The sequence below is a fragment of the Nicotiana tomentosiformis genome, chromosome 3 (genome assembly GCF_000390325.3).
Source record: "Nicotiana tomentosiformis chromosome 3, ASM39032v3, whole genome shotgun sequence".
NCBI lineage: Eukaryota > Viridiplantae > Streptophyta > Magnoliopsida > Solanales > Solanaceae > Nicotiana > Nicotiana tomentosiformis.
Genome location: NC_090814.1, coordinates 20,810,683 through 20,818,539, shown reverse-complemented (window position 1 = coordinate 20,818,539; position 7,857 = coordinate 20,810,683). Strand labels below are relative to the sequence as shown.

General features: G+C 33.6%; 1 pseudogene; it reads right to left on the bottom strand.

Moving 5' to 3' along the window:
• Nucleotides 1-325: 325 nt before the first annotated feature.
• Nucleotides 326-6,271, bottom strand: LOC104095032 (UDP-glycosyltransferase 74F2-like; annotated as a pseudogene).
• Nucleotides 6,272-7,857: the final 1,586 nt, after the last annotated feature.

Sequence of the window (7,857 nt, the reverse complement as noted above, 5' to 3'; positions counted from 1 at the left end):
ATGCTCATGTACTCAGTGACACCCGAATTTTGGAAAAATATTGTATTGAGTCGCGGTATTTTCGTATCAGTATTTTTGAGATTTTACTCTTAAACTTATTTTGTTATATTTTCAAACTTAAAGAATGTGTGGTTTATTGTGGTTGTCGGCTTGTCTAGTATTGCGATAGGCGCCATCACAACACCTGAGATTTGGATCGTGTCACCTATCCACAATTTCTAAAACACAATAAAAATACATTAAAAACAGAGTGGGATATTAAAAATAATAAATGTTGTGAAATAGTATTTAATTTGGTTTTTAGGTGCTTCTGCGATTCCTTCGATAAGACATACTTAAAGATGTTTAGATAATATAAACTTTTGGATCTCACTTGTTCAATGACAAAAATTAAGAGAGCATACAAGAGGAAAGAAAACAGGCAGAAATCAAAATTCAAATGCCTACTTTTTTTTGTCTTATTTTCTTAAAAAGAAAAAAAAGTTGAATGCAATGACTAAATCACTGATCATTGAATTATTTACTATATTTTGATACAAATTCTTCAATATTTTTATCAGACGTCCCACCTTCATTAACAGCTTCCTTGGCCAAATCCTTCCATTTAAGGGCATTTTTCTTCATTTCTTTCCCTTTGTCTTCTTCTATTACTGTTCTTACACATTTCTCAATTTCTTCTCTTCCAACAAGCCCTTTCTCATTAACATTAACTCTCACCCCTACACTCCAAACATCTTGTACTAATTTAGCATTCGTAGTTTGATCAGTCCATAGTGGCATTACAACCATTGGCACTCCAAAACTCAAAGCTTCAGTAGTTGAATTCCACCCGCCATGTGAGAAAAAGCACCCAATTGCCTTATTAGATAAGACTTGTAGTTGTGGACTCCAATTTATCACTAATCCTTTCTCAGAGGTTTCCTCAATGAAACTTTTTGGAATTTTTGCTTCATCAGAAGTCCTAACTACCCATAAGAAGTAGCAATTGGTTGCTTTTAAACCCCAAGCTATCTCTTTCATTTGTTTTTCATCTAAAGTGGACATACTACCAAAAGCTACATAAACAACAGATCCTTCTGCTTTAGTATTTAGCCAGTTGATACATGTTGAAGCATCCACTTGGTATAGACAGACCATATTCAATGTCATTTTCAGCTCTATTGTCCAAATACAAAGACGGCACCGTTGGGCCTATGGTCGACAGTGGAGTAACTTTTGACATTGTGTCTACTACCTGCAATAAACATATTAATGAAAATAGGATTCAACTTATATACAGTAAAAATATAATTTTTTTACCTTATTAATGTAATTTAACCGGCTATTGCATAAACTTAGTTCACCGAAGCTAAACTCATAAAATAACCTAACGCTTGTATTTACTATGTACTCTCCTTTCTAAAACACTCACAATTTCATTTCACAAAGAGAAACAGGACGTCAACTACGAGCCTGTTTGGCCAAAAGCATTTCTTTTGTCAAAATAAAAAAAGTATGTTTTCGAAAATTTGAGTTGTTTGATCAAAACATAAAAGTGTTTTTGAGCAGCAGAAGAGTTTCTTTTTTCTTTTGCAAAGAAGCTAAAACTTTTTGTTTTTCCAAGAAGCAAAAGCAGAAATAATTTTTTCAAGACAAAAGTGTTCTTATCATAAATTTATATTTTTCAAATTATTCTTATTAATTTATATTTTTACTTTTACTTTTTTATTTTGATGATTCCTTTCCTTCTCTTTTTTATTTCCACCATATCTCGTTCTCCTATTCCTCTTTCGAATAGTGTCTCTATGATAAATAGATCTCTTCTTTTATATAGTTATTTATGAAATGATATATTTAAATCATCATGTAATTAAATAATAAGTAATACTAGATACCAAATATTATTACTTTGGATTACTATATTATATGATCGTAAATTTTTTAATATATAATTACTTATTGTTTTATATTTTTACATAATTAACTGAATTCTTTTATAATAAATATTTTGATTCATTTTTTTAATAATACTAATTGTAAACTGAACTTTTATTGTCCTTTTCCTTAATTGGACACTCAAAAGTAATTTTTGCAAGATTTGGACAAACATAATTCACTTATCAAATATTGCATAAACCACTCCTCAAATGAATTGGTAAAACACAAACTACTACTCTCCAAAAATATTTTTTCGAAAAGCATTTTTTAACAAAAGTATTTTTCAAAATAAGCAGCTTTTATTAGCTTGGCCAAATGTGTAAGGCCCTGTAAAAATTTCGCCAAAAACTTTAAGGCTTTGTGGTGCCGAGGTAGACTAATGTATACGAAGATAGTTGTACGGACTTTTTGAGTTGAAGAATGCACTGAGGAGTTGATGGAAATTTTTGGCAGAAGAAGGCGATTCTGCGGTCAATTTCGCGACCGCAGAACCATTCTGCGGGCCGCATAATCATCGCGAAGTTGAGCAAAAGATTTGTTGAATTTTGAAGGTCATTTTTGCGGTCCATTATGCGATCGCATATCTATTTTGCGGTCCGCACTTCTGTCGCAGAATTTGCATGAAGCAATTTGGAAGGTGATTTTGCGATCCATTTTACGGCCACGTAACTGGTCTGTGGACCGCAGACCTGACAGACCGGTACAGGCCAGCATAGTTTTTGAACTCAATTTCGCGGTCCCTTATGAGGACCGCATACCTGTTTTGCGGTCCACTCTCCGATCGTAGAGTTGTGTTCGGAGGATCCATCTTTATATTTTTATAACCCGACCCCATTTTGATTAATAACCTTTGGGGCTATTTTAAAGCAAATATCTGATATTTTAAAGAGAAGTGAGAGTATCTTAGAGAGAGAGGGAGAAGAACTAGCCATTCTAATCATCAATTCTTTTTTCAATCTTGAAGATTCAAGAGAATCACTCACTAAATCATCATCTACTCGGGTAAGTCCTTCTCCTAAACTTTCATGCAAGAGGTTTTGGGTTTAAGTATATTGTGGGGTTGGAGATAGGCCGTGCATGTGCCAATAAGAGGTAATATGTGGGATTGTTGAACTATATCGGGTAGTTTCTTATTGAAATTGGTTAAGGGGGGAAGGGATTACCATTGTAGAGTTTTATAATCAATTTTGCATAATAGGTGTTTGACAAAATTCCTAAGATAGTTACACCATGAGAATCCTTCTAATTATTATTTGATTTTGTTATCTTCCTATAGATTGATATTGCTAGAGGTATTAGGATGTTGTAGTAACTTAAGGAAAGCTCAAGCAAGGTATGTTGGCTAAACTTCTCTCTTAGAATCGAATTCCATGATATTCGCGTAAGTTTCAAGTATGGTTGGCACAGGTTCCTAATTCCCATGTTACTAGTGATTCCTAATAAATTCGAATATCCCAAGTAAGCATTGTGTTGAAAGGTGTACATACTCAAAAACGTGTTTCGATTGCTCCTAAATCACCATGATGTCCTTCGTGAATGTGTTCAAGTATAGTTTATGTATTAAAATATTATGACTTCGATTCATGTTTCACATGAAAGTTTATTAAAATAACTTGAAAAGAAAACCCAATGTTTTTAAGACTCACATTGCTCATATACATATTTGAGGTATTGATTCCAAATGCCCTTAATTGTTGGTAACCTATGATGATGCTTGGAAGTGAAATATCAAAGTGAGAGTGAGATGTAAAACGTGGCTCTTGTTGTTGTAACTAGTGCATTTGATTTATATTCGTGTTTCAATCGTAAATAACCATGCTCTCCTTTATAAATATTTCCAATGTGATTTGAGTTCTTACATACTCATGAGTTAAAATTGTGTATTGCCCTTTTGGAAAAAAGTATTTCAAGAATAAGTGATGCATCACTCGGTTATGATTTTAACTCGTGCTTCAATTGCTAGTCATTTTGTTTCATTCTTTGGAAAGGAATCTATTGTGTTTAAAGCCTTCATTACTAATGAAACTAAAGTTGTGATTTTCGAAATATTCTATATGTTGATGTTTATGATGATGATCCTTGAAAGTAAAGAAATAAAAGTGTGGAATATGAAATACGGCCAACGTGCCATGAATGAACAATCATACGTATGACCATGAGAGCCAAGAAAATAATGATGTTGTGAATGGTTAAACGTACTAATGAAGCTATATATGGTGTGAAAGGTTATGAGGTGAATGTATTTGTACTTCTGTTTCTCTTGTGTGAAAAACAAAAATATTTTTGGGAGTATCATTAGCGAACCGGGGAAGGGTGGATCAAAATGGCCTACACCCGAAACTACATGTGCCGGTGTAGGAGTGGATTGTGATTATTCTCCTTATTTGGGATGAGATTGAAATATTGATGTGATGAGATTATTTTCCTTAATTGGGATGAGATTGATGCTAGCTGTGAATTGGAAGTGATGAAGTCGACCCACATGGCATATGTGGGAAGGCGGCCTTCCCGATCAGGTGGAGATCGGACGCCATGTCGCGCGTATGGTGGTTCTTACTCTTGGTATCACTTTTATTTCATATCACCATGTCAATCCACATTGTTCGTGGAGAGACGGCCTAGCCGATCGGACGTGATCGGACTCCGTGCTAAAAATACGGTGGTATATCGGTGCTAATGATCTCCCAACTAAAAATAATGTTATCTTCATATTTTGAAAATTGTTATGTTTTAACTTGGCATTTGGATATCATTGATTGTTACTTGCTGCTTCCATGGTTTTCCCCTCCTTATATTGGCATTCTATTTCGAAAGAGGACATTTAGCTGTACATACTAGTACTATTCTACATGTACTAACGCCCCTTTTGCCGGGGGCACTGCATCTTCAATGGATGCAGGTGGTTCATCAGCGGAAAGCTTTGATCCTCGTTAGCAATTACTCTATATTCAGCAGATTTTGATGAGCCCTAGTACTATTCCACATGACACTACTTGAGCTAAAAAGGCTCATTGGTCTGCTGGTTAAGCGCTTCAAGTGGTTAGATGAGGTTAGAGCTAAAAAGGCTTATATTTTTTATCATTTTGGAGACTTTATTTATTAAAATATAATTTGTACTAGTTAATCTTGAGCCATTGACCTTGAACAAAATTAAGAAGCAACAAAAACCACTTGAGCTAGAATCCATTTGTTAGTCAAATTGATAATAAATATAATCAAATCATTTATGAAAAAAGACATATTTAGTGCTATTTCTAATGAGATTATTATCGATACATCTCATAAAACAAAAACTCAATGTAGAGAGTTATAGTAATTTGTATTTTTTTTATTTAAAAAAATTGATGTCATTATAGTAATTATTCATTGTTCACTTCTTTATTTACCTATTAAAAAGTATGACACCACTTAAAAAAAAAAAAATTGTACACCACTAAGCCACTAAGCACGAGAACGAGTGATAAAATATGAAACAAATATTCGAGAGAAAACGATTAAATGCCTTAAATTGAAAGAAAAAACCACCAAAGAGTTTTAGTGGATAAGAAACACTGTCCACAAATAGTAAGTTTGAAACTCACCTCAGCCTCTAACTTGTAGAATGAGTTCACAAAAACATAATCAGCTTTGTCCCCATTTATAAACTGATTTAACACCAACTCAAAATACGCTGGATATGTACCATGGACATAAATGAATGATGGCATATCTCGAAGTTCGAGCTCCGGCAATCCCAGAATCCTCACCGGAGGTGAAGAAATTGGCAACGTCAATTTTCCGTGATGAACATAATAGTAAATATAGTTCACAGCACAAGCTTGAGTGAAAAAACAAGCTCCGATTAGGCCATGATCTTTAGCTACGTCTAAAGCCCATGGCATGAAAGAATCATAAATAACACAAGTAATAGGAAACTCTGATTTTTCGTATTTCTTGATAAGATCCGCTAGGGTTTGCGAGCCGATTTTCTTGAAGCGTTCGAGATAGGTGACTACGCTGTCAGCTTCAGCGTAGCCACCTTCGTCGAACCCATCGGAAATAGTATCGATACCAACCATATTGGAAATTAGACGCACGGAATGGGAAAGAAAGTTAGTAATGGCTAAAGTGGTCTTTAGACCTTTGGAGACTAAACGTTTGCAGAATTGAAGCATAGGGTTTATGTGGCCTTGGCTTGGATAAGGAAGAGCTAAAATATGAGCTCCATACTTTTTGTTATTCAACACGTCCATCTTTCTTCGTTTCCTTTTTTGGGATTCTAATTTTTCCTTTCTCTATCACTTGTGCGAGGAATAAGAGGTATATATACAGCTAAGGATGAAGAAAGATCATTTCCACAAAATCTTCGTTAAATTAGACAATTAATAATATTTAGGAATTTTATCAACACAAATGTTGACTCATAACAAGGAAATGTTACTTGGTCTACACGGATTATGTAAATAAATTATAGTTAGAAACTATATACTCCATCTGTTTCAATTTATGTGAATATATTTCTTTTTTATTCCGTGCCAAAAACAATGATCCCTTTTCTTATTTGGAAACAATTTACCTTTATACAATAATTTATAGCCACACAAAATATATCTGCCTCATTTTACACCACAAGTTCAAAAATCTTCTTTTTTTTCTTAAACTACGTGCCTAATCAAATGAGTTCACATAAATTGAAATGGATGAAGTATAATAGAAAAAGAATTTTTTTAATGCATGATGTTACTCTCGCACCTTTTTTTGGTCATATGGTTGAGTATTCTTCGTTAAATTAGGCAATTAATAATATTTAGAAATTTTATCTACACAAATGTTGACTCATAACAAGGAAATGTTGCTTTGTCTACACGGACTATGTAAAAAAATTATAGTTGGACACTATATAATAATACTAAAAGAGAAACTTTTTATGCATGCTTTTGGTTAGCAAATTTTAACTTGTCTACCTTTATTCTTTGTCGTCATTGTGCCATCTTATTATTGCCTTGTTTTACAACTTTGAAGTAATCTGCGTTTACAGTTAATTTAACTTTATTTATTCTTTGTCATCATTTTCCTATCTTACTATTACCTTTTTTTCCGTTAATATTTCCTAAGGAGACTGATTTGTTGAAAACCTTATGTTTCTGACAATGAATTAGTACTTCCATTTGACTAATTTCAAAGGGCTTTAAAATTAATATTATCGGCTACTCATAGAGTAATGTAATGTAAAACCAGCTATTACAAAATATTGTGCTGGAAGAACCGAATAACTGAGTGCGTGTTAATAAAGTCCCACATAAAAGTAAAAAAAGATCAAAAGGAACTACTTATAAGGAATTGAATATCACACCGTGTTAAAAGCATTATTGGGCCGTTTTAGTCCAATAACTGATAGCAGAACCAATGGTCTGACGGACGAGTATGAATGACCGTTTTAAAGTTGGTTTATCAACTTTTCTTTTTCTCATTTTAACACGTCTACTTGATAGCAGAGCTAAGCGCATCCACGAGGAGAGTAAGATATCGAGTCAACTTGAAGCTTAGGGGTGAAGAGTTGATTATGATACATTTTGCTCGTAGAAATGATACGTTCTCTAACAATAAGAAATTAGTCACAAATTGTCGGCAATGACCTGGTTGAGTACAGGGTGACATTAGGAATAGAAATACTATTTTGAGGAAGAGGGAAGATATATAAGATATATAGGACAACGGTCCTAATTTGAAGATAAGTGTGTGAGTTGATGATGTGAGAATGTACCCAAGGGGCAGGTACAAGGGAAATAAAACAACTAAGGTTAAGAACGTCGCACATGTTGATGTGGGAATATAAAAGGTATAAATATATATGACTCTAGTTAGCACAATTATGCTTTAACGAGAATTCATCGTGAACAAGTAGAGAAATTTAAATAAAATTATATTAGAATGTAACAAGAACTCATCTTTCAAGAGGCT